The sequence below is a fragment of the Macaca nemestrina genome, chromosome 2, assembly GCF_043159975.1.
Source record: "Macaca nemestrina isolate mMacNem1 chromosome 2, mMacNem.hap1, whole genome shotgun sequence".
Lineage (NCBI taxonomy): Eukaryota > Metazoa > Chordata > Mammalia > Primates > Cercopithecidae > Macaca > Macaca nemestrina.
Window position 1 is genome coordinate 33,478,293 of NC_092126.1, and position 16,237 is coordinate 33,494,529.

At 39.9% G+C, this 16,237-nt stretch overlaps 1 long non-coding RNA gene across 1 annotated transcript in view; it reads left to right on the top strand.

The window, feature by feature from the left end:
• Positions 1-24: 24 nt before the first annotated feature.
• Positions 25-16,237, top strand: part of LOC139361746 (uncharacterized) — a 36,530-nt gene continuing 20,317 nt past the window's right edge. Inside the window, exons 1-2 of the long non-coding RNA XR_011619338.1 lie at positions 25-170; positions 6,452-6,552. This is a non-coding gene — a long non-coding RNA (uncharacterized lncRNA). The remainder of the gene's footprint in view (positions 171-6,451; positions 6,553-16,237) is intronic.

The window sequence follows — 16,237 nt, forward strand, 5'->3', positions numbered from 1 at the left end:
CTGATGAATGTCTGTCTATTCATTTCCTCCCTCTCCTGAGCTGTTTACTCCACCAGTGCATTTGCAGTCCTGTGAGATGTCCATGTGAGCTCTGCTGTCCTTGCATCCTAAGGGGAAAAATAAGGCAGGGGGGAAGGATCCCTAATATAAACAGCTCCTTCTAGTTAATAGTAAGTATTTTATCTTCTTATACAAGAATGCCAGCTAGGCCGGGCGTGGTGTCTCAAGCCTGTAATCCCAGCACTTTGGGAGGCCAAGACGGGCAGATCACGAGGTCAAGAGATCGAGACCATCCTAGCTAACACGGTGAAACCCCATCTCTACTAAAAAAATACAAAAAACTAGCCGGGCGAGGTGGCGGGCACCTGTAGTCCCAGCTACTCGGGAGGCTGAGGCAGGAGAATGGTGTAAACCCAGGGGGCGGAGCTTGCAGTGAGCTGAGATCTGGCCACTGCACTCCAGCTTGGGTGACAGAGCGAGACTCCGTCTCAAAAAAAAAAGAATGCCAGCTAATACATGTAAAATAAATTATAAGAAATTACCATTTTGTAACCTGCAGTGCAATAATTGATTTTTACATGGATTGTCAATGGGTTCTAAGATCATTGGGTAAAAGTTGTGAACAACAAGATGGTCTCATGGTACCCAAGGAATACCTACAGATTATTTTCTATGTTAAAAAAGAATGAAAATGAACTTTTATAGTGGAAAACCTTTTCATAACCCCTTTATCCAAGTGATCAAAGTTAGTATCACTAATAGTAGGACACGGATATTTTGAGGCTCCTGATATAATGCAATGGGAAATATATACTGTCACCCATGAAGCATTCTTGCCAAGAATATTTTTGGTTTTTTCTCTCTTTTTTTGACACTCTTGCTCTGTTGCCCAGGCTAAAGTGCAGTAACATGATCTCAGCTCACTGTAACTTCTGCCTCCCGGGTTCAAGCAATTCTTGTGCCTCAGCTCCCAAGTAGCTGGATTACAGGTGCATGCTGCCACGCCTGGCTGATTTTTGTATTTTTAGTAGAGATAAGGGTTACACCATGTTGGCCAGGCTGGTCTTGAACTCCTGGCCTGAAGTGATCCTGGCCTGAGCTGAAGTGATCCACCCACCTCAGCTTCCCAAAGTGCTAGGATTACAGGCGTGAGTCAGCTCACCCGGCTGCTAAGAATGTGTAACCTGAATTCAATCAAGCCCCTAGACCTCACTGCTCAATATGATAGCCACTAGTTACATTTCACTATTGAGTTCTTGAAATATGGTTAATACAAATTAAAATGTGCTACAAGTATAGAAAACATACAGATTTAGAGAACTTAGTACAAAAGAAAATGAAAAAATCTCATTAATATATTTTGATAAATATTATATGTTGGAATCATATTTTAGATATATTGGGTTAAGGAAAATATTTAATTAAAATGAATCTTTCTGTCGCCCAGGCTGGAGTGCAGTGGCACGATCTCGGCTTACTGCAAGCTGCGCCTCCCGGGTTCACACCATTCTCCTGCCTCAGCCTCCTGAGTAGGTGGAACCATAGGCGCCCGCCACCATGCCTGGCTAATTTTTTGTATTTTTAGTAGGGACAGGATTTCACTGTGTTAGCCAGGATGGCCTCGATCTCCTGACCTCATGATCCGCCCACCTCAGCCTCCCAAAGTGCTGGGATTACAGGTGTGAGCCACCACGCCCGGCCTCTTTTTACTTTTTAAAATGTGATTACTAATTTAAAATTACATATGTGGCTTATGTTATGTTTTTATTAGACAATCCTACTCTAGACCCAATTTCCAGCCTATTAAAAAAAAAGGAATAGAAAAATTAATTAAGCAATACCGTCAGGAAACAAGCAGACAAATCCAGAAAATGGAATATTAGCCTGGATTCTTCAAAGAGTGAATACCGTGAAAAACATGGACTGACTTTTCTAAATTAAAAGATTCTAAAGAGACATGAAATTTAAATGCAATGTGTGAGCTTCAACTAGATCCAGGATTAGAAACAGCTATAAAAAACATTTCATGCATAATTGAAGAAATGTGAATATAGATTGAATATTTCAGAGAGAAACGAAGTGGCAGAAATGTTTTTAAAAATTGGTAATTATTTCATTGCTATCACTTCTCTGGATCTTATTTAAAAACACCTAAGCTGCCTGACCTAAAGCTCTTTCACCATTACACATGAAAAAATAGGCAGACAAAGGATAGGGAGAACTAGATTCCAATTTTCTTGGAATGTATAATCTTGGATAAAACTGTTCTTGAATACATGGAAATGAAAGGGTTAACATTTTTTAAAGTAGATGATTTGTCAAAAAAAATCAAAGGATTTCAATGATAATAAGTGTTATGGAGAAAAAGTACAGGGTCCACGAGAGTATATAATAAGGGGCAGTCAGGGAAGACATGCCCACGGTATGGGCATTTAATCTGGGATGTAAGAGATGAACAGGCTTTGGCTAAATAAAGAATAATGGGAATAGTGTTGTAAGCAAAAGGAAGAGTAAAAGTAAAGGACTAGCAGTGGGGAGAAGTTTGACAAGTTAGGAACAAAGAGAAGGCCACTGTGGGGGATTGAAGAGGGCAGTGAGTGAGATGCTGGCTGCAGAGGAGGAGGTAGGCAAACGGAATACATCTATCCAAGCCATTCCTCTGTCTTCCACTATTATCCACCTCTATTCCTTCACCAGTTCTCTTCCACAAAAGATTTGAAATGACTTTACAAAAGTAACTCAAATAAAACGAGAAAATAATAAATATTCATTCAAAAGGAGCAGAGAAATAGTACTTGGAATTAATAAATTAAACTTCAGTTAAATTTGGCCGGGCATGGTGACTCACGCCTGTAATCCCAGCACTTTGGGAAGCCAAGGCGGGCAGATCACCTGAGGTCAGGAGTTCGAGACCAGCCTGGCCAACATAGTGAAACCCCATCTCTAGTAAAAATACAAAAATTAGCCCGGCATGGTGGCAGGTGTCTGTAATCTCAGCTACTCAGGAGGCTGAGGCAGGAGAATCACTTGAACCTGGGAGGCAGAGTTTGCAGTTAGCCAAGATCACACCACTGCATTCTAGCCTGGGTGACAGAGTAAAACTCCGTCTCAAAACAAACAAACAAACAAAAAAAGTTAAAGTATTAATTTAGCTTTGAAATTGTGGCAGCACAAAAGGTAAATTTGTGACTTATATAGTTCTCATTGTTCGGTAAAGGGGAATAAATGAGTTAATATGAAATGAAAAGCTTTTCTTTAGACCAAAATCCAGATGGGATTTTTTTTTTCTTTGAATCTTTATAGTGAAGACATTTGTTAACATGTTAAATAAACATCATGGGCAAACTTTTTTTTTTTTTTGAGGCAGGGTCTCACTCTGTCACCCAGACTGGAATGGAGTGGCATGATCTTGGCTCCCTGCTACCTCTGCCTCCTGGAATCAAGCAGTCCTCTTTCCTCAGCCTCCTGAGTAGCTGTGACCACAGGCCTGAGCCACCACATCTGGCCAATTTTTAAAACAATTTTTGTAGAAATGGGGTTTCACCGTGTTGCCCAGACTGGTCTTAAACTGCTGAGCTCAAGCAGTCTACCCACCTTGGTCTCCCAAAATGCTGGGATTACATGCATGGCCCACTGTGCCTGGCCAGGGCAAAGTTTTTCTCTTGAGTTAGGTAAATGGTTTGGCAAATATGGTGCTCACTACTTGAGATCAATTCAATAATATGTTATAGCATCTTCTGTTTTTCTAGGTACTTCATCTCTATTTAAAATTTCTCCGGGCCGGGCGCGGTGGCTCAAGCCTGTAATCCCAGCACTTTGGGAGGCCGAGACGGGCGGATCACGAGGTCAGGAGATCGAGACCATCCTGGCGAACACGGTGAAACCCCGTCTCTACTAAAAAAATACAAAAAACTAGCCGGGCGAGGTGGCGGGCGCCTGTAGTCCCAGCTACACAGGAGGCTGAGGCAGGAGAATGGCGTAAACCCGGGAGGCGGAGCTTGCAGTGAGCTGAGATCCGGCCACTGCGCTCCAGCCCCGGCGACAGAGCGAGACTCCGTCTCAAAAAAAAAAAAAAAAAAAAAAAAAAAATTTCTCCTTAAGTGACTTTTTCCGATTCTGTGGATTTAAATATCATCAGTATGCTGATGATACTGTTTTTCCCCTCTCAAACCTTTGCCTGATCGCTGAACTCATGTATCCAATATCTACATGACCTTTATATTTGAACATGTAATATTACTTTTTTTGAGAGAGAGACAGTCTCGCTCTATCACCCAGGCTGGAGTGCAGTGGCACAGTCTCTACTCACTGCAACCTCCACCTCCCGGGTTCAAGCAATTCTCGTGCCTCAAACTCTTGAGTAGCTGGGATTACAGGCACCCACCACCACGCTTGGCTAATTTTTATGTTTTTAGTAGAGATGGAGTTTCACCATCTTGGCCAGGCTGGTCTCAAACTCCTGACCTCAAGTAATCTATCCACCTCGGCCTTTCAAAGTGCTGGGATTACAGGTGTGAGCCACGGCGCCTGGCCAGAACATGTCATATTACCTTGAAAAGTTAACCCTGTTATAGGGCGTAAAATATGCCAGATATTAATTCATTTGAACTGCCCATCAATTCTATGAAAAAACTGTCCCCGTTTTTCAGATAATAAAACAAAGGTGCAGAGAAGTAAATGACTTTCCTAAGATCACATTACTAAGTCAAAAGTAGTAACTGAGAAGCACAAAAGGCTGTTTTATAGTTAACTTTTTTTCATAAATAGAAGGCATACACTCTAGTGATATAAAGAATAATATACTAAAAACAGCAGTAACATAGTCGTTTATTGTCATTACCAAGTATTATGTATTGTGCATAGTTGTATGTGTTAGGCTCTTATATGGCTGGCAATTCAGGTTATTTTGCACCAGCATCACCAACAACAGGTGAGCAATAGAAGTTTTTCACCTCCATTATAATCTTATGGGACGTTGTATATGTGGTCCATCATTGAACACATTTTTATGTGGCCACTGGCGATACTTGTTTTTCCAGTCTTCCTTAACTGAGGCACAGCCATGCCTTACGTTTTGTCCAAAGAGATACAAGGAGAAATCTGCTGGCACCACCTATTTCCCCTCTGACTTTCTTCCAGCCTTTAATACAGATGCCTTGCCCAGAGCTACAGTAGCTATAATGTGACCATGATTCAAGAGGCATGAGGAAAAGGTAAAGAGAGTAACAGAAATACCAGCCCTGGGCCAGGCATGGTGTCTTACCTGTAATCCCAGCACTTTGGGAGGCCGGTGGGCGGATCACCTGAGGTCAGGAGTTTGAGACCAGCCTAACCAACATGGAGAAACCCTGTCTCTACTAAAAATACAAAATCAGCCAGACATGGTGGCACATGCCTGTAATCCCAGCTACTCAGGAGGCTGAGGCAGGAGAATTGCTTGAAACTGGGAGGCAGAGATTGCAGTGAGCCAAAATCACACCATTGCACTCCAGCCTGGGCAACAAGAGCGAAACTCCGTCTCAAACAGAAAGGAAGGAAGGGAGGGAGGGATGGAGGGAGGGAGGAAAGAAGGAAGGAAGGAAGGAAGGAAGGAAGGAAGGAAGGAAGGCCGGCCCTGATAATAGTCAAGCCTCTGAACCCACAGCCCTGATCTCCAAACATCTTATTACATGGGAAAAATAAACATTTGTTGACGTCGCTGTTGGTTAGATTTTCTGTATTTGTAACCAAAGGTCTTCCTTAACTGATAAAGTAGTGTAAAAAGTTGACCAATTTATCTTGTTCTAGAACTTTAAAGTCACTTAATTCCAGGGGCTGTCACTGTGCAGAGTTTGCAATTATACTGGAGATGGCTTTTTTATTATAGTCTGACCTTTACAGGCCTCTTGTTTGTAGCAGGTGGGTATGCCCATGTGGCTTGAAAAATAAAACCAAATCCATGGCCTTTAGTTCATGTGTTTCTAGCAGCTGAATATAGTTTGCTTATAGGAATGAAATGGCCCTAAAATGTTAATTGATTCAGTTTGACAGTGCTTGCCGTATCATAAATCAATATGATGTTTTGTGCGCTAGTGATAAAGTAGTGGTATGGGGGAACGACCTGGTACTTATGGGATGAGTATGGTTGTTTTTAGTCATTTAGTTTTGTTTTTAATGGAACTCGGGAAGACTGAGATTCTTTCTCCTTTTGGAATGCTTGCACGTTGTGGAGAAGGATGGGGTAAAATCAGTATTATGGGCCAATCTTAATCCTAATCAATAATGTTAGACTCTCCTTATTTAAAATATTACATATATAATATACATATTATATATACACACATAATTGAACTCTGATTCAAACTGTATATTTTAGCTATATTTTGCTGTATAAGCAATTACCCCAAAACTTAGTAGTTGAAAGTAATTTTAAAAATTTATTGTCTGTCTATTTCTGTGGATCTGGAATTAGACTGGGACAGCTTGCCTCTGCTCCATGACTTCTGGGTCCTTAGCTGAAGCCTTGAAGACTAGAGGTTGGAATTATCTGGAGGCCCTCGTATTCATATACAGGTCAGTGCTGGCTGTGGTGGAGGCCTAGCTAGGATTGTTGGCCAGAATATTCACACATAACCTCTTCCTGCAACCTAGGCTTCCTCACAACATTCTGGATGGGTTCCTAGGACAAGCATCCAGAGAGAGACATCCAGGTAGAAGCAGCGTTGCCTTTTATAACCTAGCTTCAGTGATAGACCTTATATTGGGTGAGACAGTTACAAAGTTACACCCCGGTTCAAGAGAAAGGAGCATAGATACCCTCTCCCCAACACACACACCTTTCAACTGATGCATGTCAAGGTCACATTATATGAAAAGCAAGTGAGATTTCATATATATATATATGAGATATATATATTTATCTCAGATATATGTATATATGAGATATATGTCTTTATCATATATATTTATCATATATATCTCATATATATATGTTGAGGCAGTCATCTTTGAAAAACACAATCTGTAATACTATACCATTATCTCATCTCTTTAATGAACAGCCATGCCATATATACAAGTGTTTTGATTTTATTGGCAATGTCCAGAGACATTTTTGATTGTCATATGGGGTACAGGTAGTGTTTGCTACTGGCATCTAGCCTTAGAGGCCAGGGATGATGCTAAATTTTCTACAATTCACAGAAAAGCAGCACATACACATACACACACACACACACACACACACACACACACACACACACAGAATTATCGGTAACATAATAGAGGTTGAGAAATCCTACCTTATAATATTAACACTCTACAAGTATTTAGAATAATTAAACTGTAGGGGGAGGAACCTATAGAAAACATCAACATCCTAGAAGTCTTCTAAGTATAAAATTTTATTTGCAATTTGGTATTTATATATGGCATGGTCTATAATAGCAAAGATCATTGCCTAGGCAAATTTTCATTTTGTATGTTATATGCTGAATGTCAATTCTCAGTGAACAAAAGAGTTTATCAGTATACATAATCCATGATTTTTACCTATCCTACATTTCTACACTGAGAAGGCATTTTGCCATCGTCTTTTTTTAACCTTGTGTGGGTAACTTATTTGTGTAGTACTTGGAAGAGTATTTGTCTTAAAAATTGCTTTATGTTCGTTTTAACCATCTTCTTACCTGTCCTGAAACCTAACCTCAAAGAAAATAAACAATTTTAACGTAGAGCACAAAGAGATATTAATATCGTTTCCTTAGGAAGCCTTGTACGATTCTGTCTTTTATTAAGTGTTATACGTGCCATATAACCCTGTCTTTGCTGCTTCTCCTTTTTCAAATTGGTCATTCACTAAGCACAAGAAGATCGGGCTTTCTATAAAGATGAAGCTGAAGGGGTTTCCCCTCCCCCCCACAGCATGTTCCACTGGCTGCACACAAAGCAATTACAACTCATGTCAGCCCTTTTCCATGTGATAGCATCAGCAGTTTTGCCCAGGGCTCTTTTTTGATGAACAGTAGCAGAAATAATGGCCTAATTCACTAAAAACAAAACAAAACAAAAAACATTATCCCTGTTGCTGTCTCTAAAACAATGCGATATTAACCAAAGTCCTTCCTAATTAAAACAAAGCTATCCAATTAAGCATTTTAATACTGTGAGGATTTTTAACAATATTAAAGTGAAAAAGATTCATTAGAAACATATTAAAAACTAGGCCATACGTGGGTGGCTCACGCCTCTAATTCCAGCATTTTCGGAGGCCGAGGTGGGTGGATCACTTGAGGCCAGGAATTTGAGACCAGCCAGAGCAAAATGGTGAAACCCCGTCTCTACTATAAAAAAATACAAAAATTATCCAGGCATGGTGGCCCCCACCTGTAGTCTCAACTACTTGGGAGGCTGAGGCAGGTGAATCCTTTGAACCTGGGAGGCAGAGGTTGCAGTGAGCCGAGATTCACACCACAGTACTCCAGCCTGGGCAACAGAGTGAGACTCTGTCTCAAAAAAAAAAAAAAAGAAAAAAAGAAAGAAAAAGAAACAAAAAAACATATTTAAAAATGAGGAATTAACGTGAGCTCAGGCAAAAACAAATTCTGGTCTATTTGAATTTCTTGTGTTTTAAATATATTTCTAAGTTATTTATGGATCCCAGGGGAGTCTACTTTGTCTTTCAGTGCTGGTCCTAACACAATTTGACATATCCTCAAGCCTTTAAATGTAATTTTAGGAGAGATGCTTTAAATATCCTGTTAACTTCAGGAAATAGTGGCGCCATGTTTATTTCAATGCCAGGAACAATGAATTCTTTCATAAAGTATATTTCTGAACTTCTCTGAGGTTCGATTTATTTTCCACATACCCCCCAAAATAGGAATAATCATATCTCTCTACATTAAAGAATACAAGATAAAAGACCTTTTAACACTTTATCATGTTTAAAATAAAGCAGTAACAATACATAGTTATGCAACAAGAAAACAACTTTTTATCCTGAGGGCAGAAAGAGGGCAAAATTTTTTTAAGAATAGAATTCCACTAGAGGGCAGTGTACCCCTGTGGCAGCTCAGAGCAAATGTGCACAGGATGTCTGATTAAGAAGTTATGTGGCAAATACGGAAAACGTTTGTGATATAATATTACTATAAATAAAACAGCTACGGGAATTTTTTTAAAATTACTTCAGATACTCTGTGAAAATTACATATGTTTGTGGGCAAATATCGTGCAATATTTGAGAACATGATCTTAGACCTCGGGTAATTCCTGTGTGCACCACTGTCCTTGGATGAGTTGTTTAAAATCTCTTGAGTCTCAGTTTCTCTATCTGTAAAGCAGAGGCAATTACAGATGCCACATAGGGTTGTTGTGAGCATTAAAAGGGATCATATATATAAAAGTCCAGCATGGGACCAGGCATATAATATTGCTCAGCAAAAAAAAAAAAAAAAAAAAAAAAATAGCAGGATGATGATCACAAAATATACTAAAAAGGAAAATAAAACAATTTTAATTATTGGAGTGGGTTGTTTAGAGATTTATTGCGTAGTATATCTGATTTACATTTACAGTGGAGAGCTTGTGATGGAATATATATTTTTATTGGCTTTAAATGAAATTATTCTCATCGATAAGAGAATAATTCTGTTATTCTCTTCAGCATTTTAAACTCCAGTGAGAATAATTTTCATGTAGCTACAAAATGTTATTTTTCTCATTTTAATATCTAGACTATCATTATCACTTTTTTGCTATTTATTTTCATTTCCTAAATGAATAAACTGTCAACACCCAAAGGAAAAAAATGGAATATACAAATAAGTTACCTCTTAATCCTGTTAAATTTATTCCTCATAAGTTATGTAGCCTTGGGATAGTATAGTATATTTCTTTTGGACCTCTCAGTGTAAGAAAATTTCATCTGATGAAAAATAGAAATATGTCAAATATGACAATTACTCTTTACAAAATGATAGTTTAAATATAAGTTCCAGTAATCATTTAGGAATTTCTTTACAAAATAACTGTATGTTACAGAGGCAACAGGGCATTGTAACTTAAGGCTAAAATACTCCATCACTGACAATGAAAGGTCATTCCGAAATAAAGATTGAATGTCTCTGAAATTATAGTATGAATCAAAGTGGAAATATTTAAGTTATAAAATTTTGATTTATACATGTCCACTCTGTTCTTAGCCTTTTCAAAGTAGCTGACTCACCCACCTATCATGTGAAAAAGATCAACTAAAAGCCAGCCTCAGGCACTAACTGTCATCACAGGCATTTGTCAGTGGCTGCATCAGTGTTACCCAGATGACCGACATCACCATCATCACCAACATCTCCACTATAACTACTACTTCCTCTGACTATATAAACTTATTGTTCACTTTTTTCATCTCACTGTTTATTTGACCTCACCTGGCCAGTTAAGAGGGAAATTGGTTAGGAATGTCCTGTACCTTGTTGAATTCTAACCTCAGATGTAAATGACAACACATTCTTATGAAACTAAGGATGGCAGTTACCCACCTCCATGTCTAAACCAAAGATAGCTTCTTGGAACATCAGGCTTTTGATAACCACTAGGAAATATCATCAGACCAGGAAGCTGAGGAGCTGTCCCCCTAACCCACATGCCCATTACAAATGAGCTCTAATGGAAGATGGCTGAATAGAAGGCTCCACACTGATTGTCCCCCACAACAGCAACACCAAATTTACCAACGACCTACACCCAAAAAACACCTTCCTAAGTACCAAAAATCAGGCGGGCATTCACAGTACCAGGTTTGAACTTCATGTCACTGAAAGAGGCATCAAAGGGAGTAGTAAAGACAGTCTTAAATCGCCCTTGCCACTCCTCCCCCATCCCCCTGGCAGTGGCTACATGGTACAGAGAAAGAATCTGTGCACTTGCAAGAGAGAAAGAGCAGCGATTGTGAGACTTTGCATTCAACGCAGTGGTGTCCTATCACAGCAGAAAGCAAAACCCAGCTGAAGTCAGCCAGTGTGTGCTGAAGGAAGGAACATGTAGATGAGCCCTAGCCAGAGGGAAATTACCCATCCCAGTGGTCAGAACTTGAGTTTCAGCAAGCCTCATCACCGAGGGCTAAAGTGAGCTGGAGCCCTAATAAACTTGCAAGACAGTCTAGGCCACAAGGACGGCAACCCCTAGGAGAGTAATAGTGCTGAGCTGGTTTCATAACCAGTGGACTTGAGGGGTACACCACCTACTAAGAAGCCGGCCGAAGTGGCTATGAGAGTGCTTGTGCTACTCCTCCCATAAACTTAGGCAGCACAGCTCATGTTTCAAAAGTGACTCCTTCCTTCTGTTTGAGGAGAAAAGAGGGGAGAGTAAAGAGGACTTTGTCATGCATATTGCACCAACTCAGCCACAGTAGGATAGGGCACTGGTCAGAGTCGTAAGACCCCCCATTCCAGGCCCTAGCTCCCAGACAACATGTTGAGACACACCCTGGGTAAGAAGGGAACCCACTGCCTTGAAGGGAAGGACCCAGTCCTGGCAGGATCCATCACCTTCTAACTAAGCAGCCCTTCAGCCCTGAATAACCAACAGTGACACCCAGGTAGTATGCCAGGGGCCTTGAGTGAGACTCTGAGATGAGCTGGATTCAGGTGAGACCCAGCACATTCCCAAGTGTAGTGGCTATAGTGAGAGACTCCTTCTGCTTGAGAAAAACAGAAGGAAAACTAAAGGGGACTTAGTTTGCACATTAGGTGCCAGCTCAGCCACAGTCAGGTAGAGTACCAAGCAGGCTCTTGGGGTTCCCAATTATAGGCCTTGGCTCTTGGATGGCATTTCTGGACCCACCCTGGACCACGGGAGAGTACACTTCCCTTAAGGGTGAGTCCTAGGCCTGGCAGCATTTACCACAAACTGACTGAATAGTGCTTGGTCCATAAGTGAACGTCAGCAGTAGCCTGTTAGTACTCCCCGTGGGCCTGTGGTGGTAGTGGCTACAGGGTGAGGCTCCTTTGCCCATGGAAATGGAAGGGAAGAGTAGGAAGGACTGTGTCTCATGGTTTGCGTGCCAACTCAGCTGCAATCTAATAGAACACTGGATACATTTCTAAGGTTTTTGACTCTAGTCCCTAGCTCCTGCATGGAATCTCTGTATGCACCCTAAGCCTGTGGGAATTTGCTATCATGAAGGGAAGGACACAAGCCTGGCTGACTTTGCCACCTGCTAATGGTAGAGCCCTAGGGCTGTGAGCAAACGTAAGTGGTAGCCAAGTAGTAGCTAGTGTGGGCTTTGGCAAGACCCAGTGCTGTGCTGGCTTCAGATATGACCCAGTGCAGTCCTAGTGGTGAAGGCCACAGGAGTGCTTGTGTCACTCCACTCGCAGTTACAGGTGGCTTAGCACAGAGAGGGAGACTCTGTTAGGGAGAAAGTAAAGGATGAGAACAAGAGTCTCTGCCTGGTGATCCAGAGAATTCTTCTGGATTTTATCCATTACCACTAAAGCAATATCTCTACTATCTATAAGAACCACAATATTACTGAGCTTGGGGTGACCCCTAATGCAGATACAAATTAGATCACAACAAATCCTTTCAAATACCTAGAAAGCCTTCCCGAGGAGGATGGGTACAAACATTCCCAGACTGTGAAGGCTACAATAAATACTGGAGTCTTCAATGCCCAGACACTGATGAACATCCATAAGCATCAAGACCATGCAAAAAAAGTGACCTCACCAAACAAACAAAATAAGGCACCAGGTACAAATCCAGGAGAAATAGAGATATGTGACCTTTCAAACAGAGAATTCCAAGAAATTCAAGATAACACAGAGAAGGAATTCAGAATTCTATCAGATAAATTTAGTAAACATTGAATTAAAAAGAATCAAGAAGAAATTCTGGAGTTGAAATATACAATTGACATACTGAAAATTGCCTCAGAGTCTTTTAACAGCAGCATTGATCAAGTAGAATTAGTTTGAAGACAGGCTACTTGAAAATAGACAGTCAGAGGAGACAAAAGAAAAAAGAATAAAAAAAGAATGAAGCGCACCTCTAACATCTAGAAAATAGTCTCAAAAGGGCAAATCCAAGAATTATTGGCCTTAAGGAGTAGATAGAGAAATAGATAGGAGTAGAAAGTTTATTCAAAGGGATAATATCTCAGAACTTCTCAAATCTAGAGAAAGATGTCAACATTCAATACAAAAAGGTTAGAGAACACCAGGGATATTTAACTCAAAGAAGACTACCTCAAGGCATTTAATAATCAAACTCCCAAAGGTCAAGGATAAAGGAAAGATCCTAAAAGCAGCAAGAGAAAATAAATAAATAACATACAGTGGTGCTCCAGTACATCTGGCAGCAGACTTTTTTTTTTTTTTTTGAATCAGAGTCTCGCTCTGTCACCCAGGCTGGAGTGCAGTGGCGCGATCTAGGCTCACTGCAAACTCTGCCTCCTGGGTTCATGCCATTCTCCTGCCTCAGCCTCCGGAGTAACTGGGACTACAGGCGCCCGCCACCAAGCCCAGCTAATTTTTTTGTATTTTTAGCAGACACAGGGTTTCACCGTGTTACCCAGGATGGTCTCGATCTCCTGACCTAGTGATCCGCCTGCCTCGGCCTCCCAAAGTGCTGGGGTTACAGGCGTGAGCCACCACACCCGGCCGGCAGCAGACTTTTGAGTGGAAACCTTACAGGGCAGGAGAGTAGCATAACATATTTAAAGTGTTGAAGGAAAAACTTTTATCCTAGAATAGTATATCCAATAGTATATCCTTCAAGCATGAAGGAGAAATAAAGGCTTTTCCAGACAAACCAAAGCTGAGGGATTTTTCATCAACGCCAGACCTATCCTACAAGAAATGCTAAAGGGAGTACAGAAAGTAAAGGACACTAATGAGCAATACGAAATCATCTGAAGTACAAAACTCACTGGTAATAGTAAGTACACAGAAAAACACAGACTAGTATAACACTATAATTATGGTATGTAAACTACTCTTATCTTAAATAGAAATACTAAAAGATGAATCAGTCAAAAATAATAACTTCAAAAACAATGCAAGACATAGACAGTACAATACAATGTGAATAGAAACAACAAAAAGTTAAAAAGTGGGGATTAAGTTATTAAAGGCTTTTATTTAAAATAATGGGTTATGTTAGTATTTTCAAGCCTCATGCTCACAAAAAATAAAATAAAACATACAATGGATATATACACACACACAGAAGCAAGAAATTAAACCATACCACTAAAAAAATCACCTTCACTAAAAATAAGACAGGAAGAAAGGAGAGAAGGAAGAGAAGATCACAAAACAACCAGAAAACAAATAACAGAATGGCAGGAGTAAGCTATTTATCAATAATAACATTGAATGTAAACTCTCCAATCAAAAGAAATCGTGGCTGAATGGATAAAAAAATAAGACTCAATGATCCCTTGCCTATAAGAAATACACTTCACCTAAAAAGATACAGAAAGACTGAAAATAAAGGGATGGAAAACGATATTCCATGCCAATGGAAACCAATAAAGAGCAGAAGTAGCTATACTTATATCAGACAAAATAGATTTCAAGACAAAAACTGTAAGAAGAGACAAAGAAGGTTATATAGTGATGAAGGGGTCAATTTAGCAAGAGGGTATAACAATTATAAATATATATGCACCCAGCACTGGGGCACCCAGATACAAAAACCAACTATTATTAGAGCTAAAGAGAGAGATGGACTCCAATACAATAATATTGGGAGAGTGTAGCACCTCCATTTCCAGCACTGGACAGATTATTCAGACAGAAAATCAACAAAGAAACATCAGACTTAATCTGCACTATATACCAAATTTACCTAATAGATATTTACAGAACATTTTGTCCAACAGCTCCAGAATACATGTTCTTTTTCTCAGCACATGGATCATTCTCAAGCATAGACCAATTGTTAGGTCACAAAACAAGTCTTAAAACATTTTTTAAAAATGAAATAGGATCAAGCATCTTCTCTGAACACAAACTAGAAAACAATGACAAGAAGCATTTTGGAAACTATACAAACACATGGAAATTTAAAAATTATGCTCCTGAATGACCAGTGGGTCAATGAAGAAATTAAGAAGGAAATTGGAAAATTTCATGAAACAAATGAAATGGAAACACAACATACCAAAACCTACGGGATATAGTGAAAGCAGTCCTAAGAAGGGAGTTCATACCTGTCAGTGCCTACGTTGAAAAGAAGAAAAACTGGTCAGGCACGGTGGCTTACACCTATAATCCCAGAACTTTCGGAGGCCGAGCCAGGTGGATCATGAGGTCAGGAGTTCCAGACTAGCCTGACCAACATGGTGAAACCCCATCTCTACTAAAATACAAAAATTAGCCAGGCATGGTGGCATGCACCTGTAGTCCCACCTACTCAGGAGGCTGAGGCAGGGGAATCACTTGAACCCAGGAGGCAGCGGTTGCAGTGAGCCAAGATCATGCCACTGCACTTCAGCCTGGCGACAGAGTGAGATTCCATCTTAAAAAAAAAAAAAAAAAAAAAAAAAAGAAGCAGAAAAACTTCAAGTAACCCAACGATGCATCTTAAAGAACTAGGAAAGCAAGAGCAAACCAAACCCAAAATTAGTAGAAGAAAAGAAATAAAAATCAGCCCAGAAATAAAGGAAATTGAAACAAAATAAATAATACAAAAGATCAATGGAACAAAAAGTTGGATTTTTGAAAAGATAAGCAAAATCGACAAACTCTTAGCCAGACTACCAAAAACAAACAAACAAACAAACAAACAAAAAAGAGAAGACACAAATAAAATCAGAGATGAAAAGGAAATATTACAACTGATACCACAGAAATTCAAAGGATCATTAGTGGCTACTATGAGCACCTCTATGCCAATAAATTGAAAAATCTAGAAGAAGTGGATAAATTCCTAAACACATAGAATCTACCAAGATTGAACCATGAAGAAATCCAAAATCCGAACAGATCAATGGCAAATAATGAGATCAAAGCCATAATAAAACGTCTCCCAGCAAAGAAAAGCCCAGGAACCGATGACTTCACTGCTTACCTCTACCAAACATTTAAACGAATACCAATCCTACTCAAACTATTCCAAAAAGTAGGTGAGGAGGGAATACTTTCAAATTCATTATAAGAGGCAGTATTATACTGGTAACCAAAACCGGACAAAAACACATCGAAAAAAGAAGGCTACAGGCCAACATCCCTGATGAATATTGATGCAA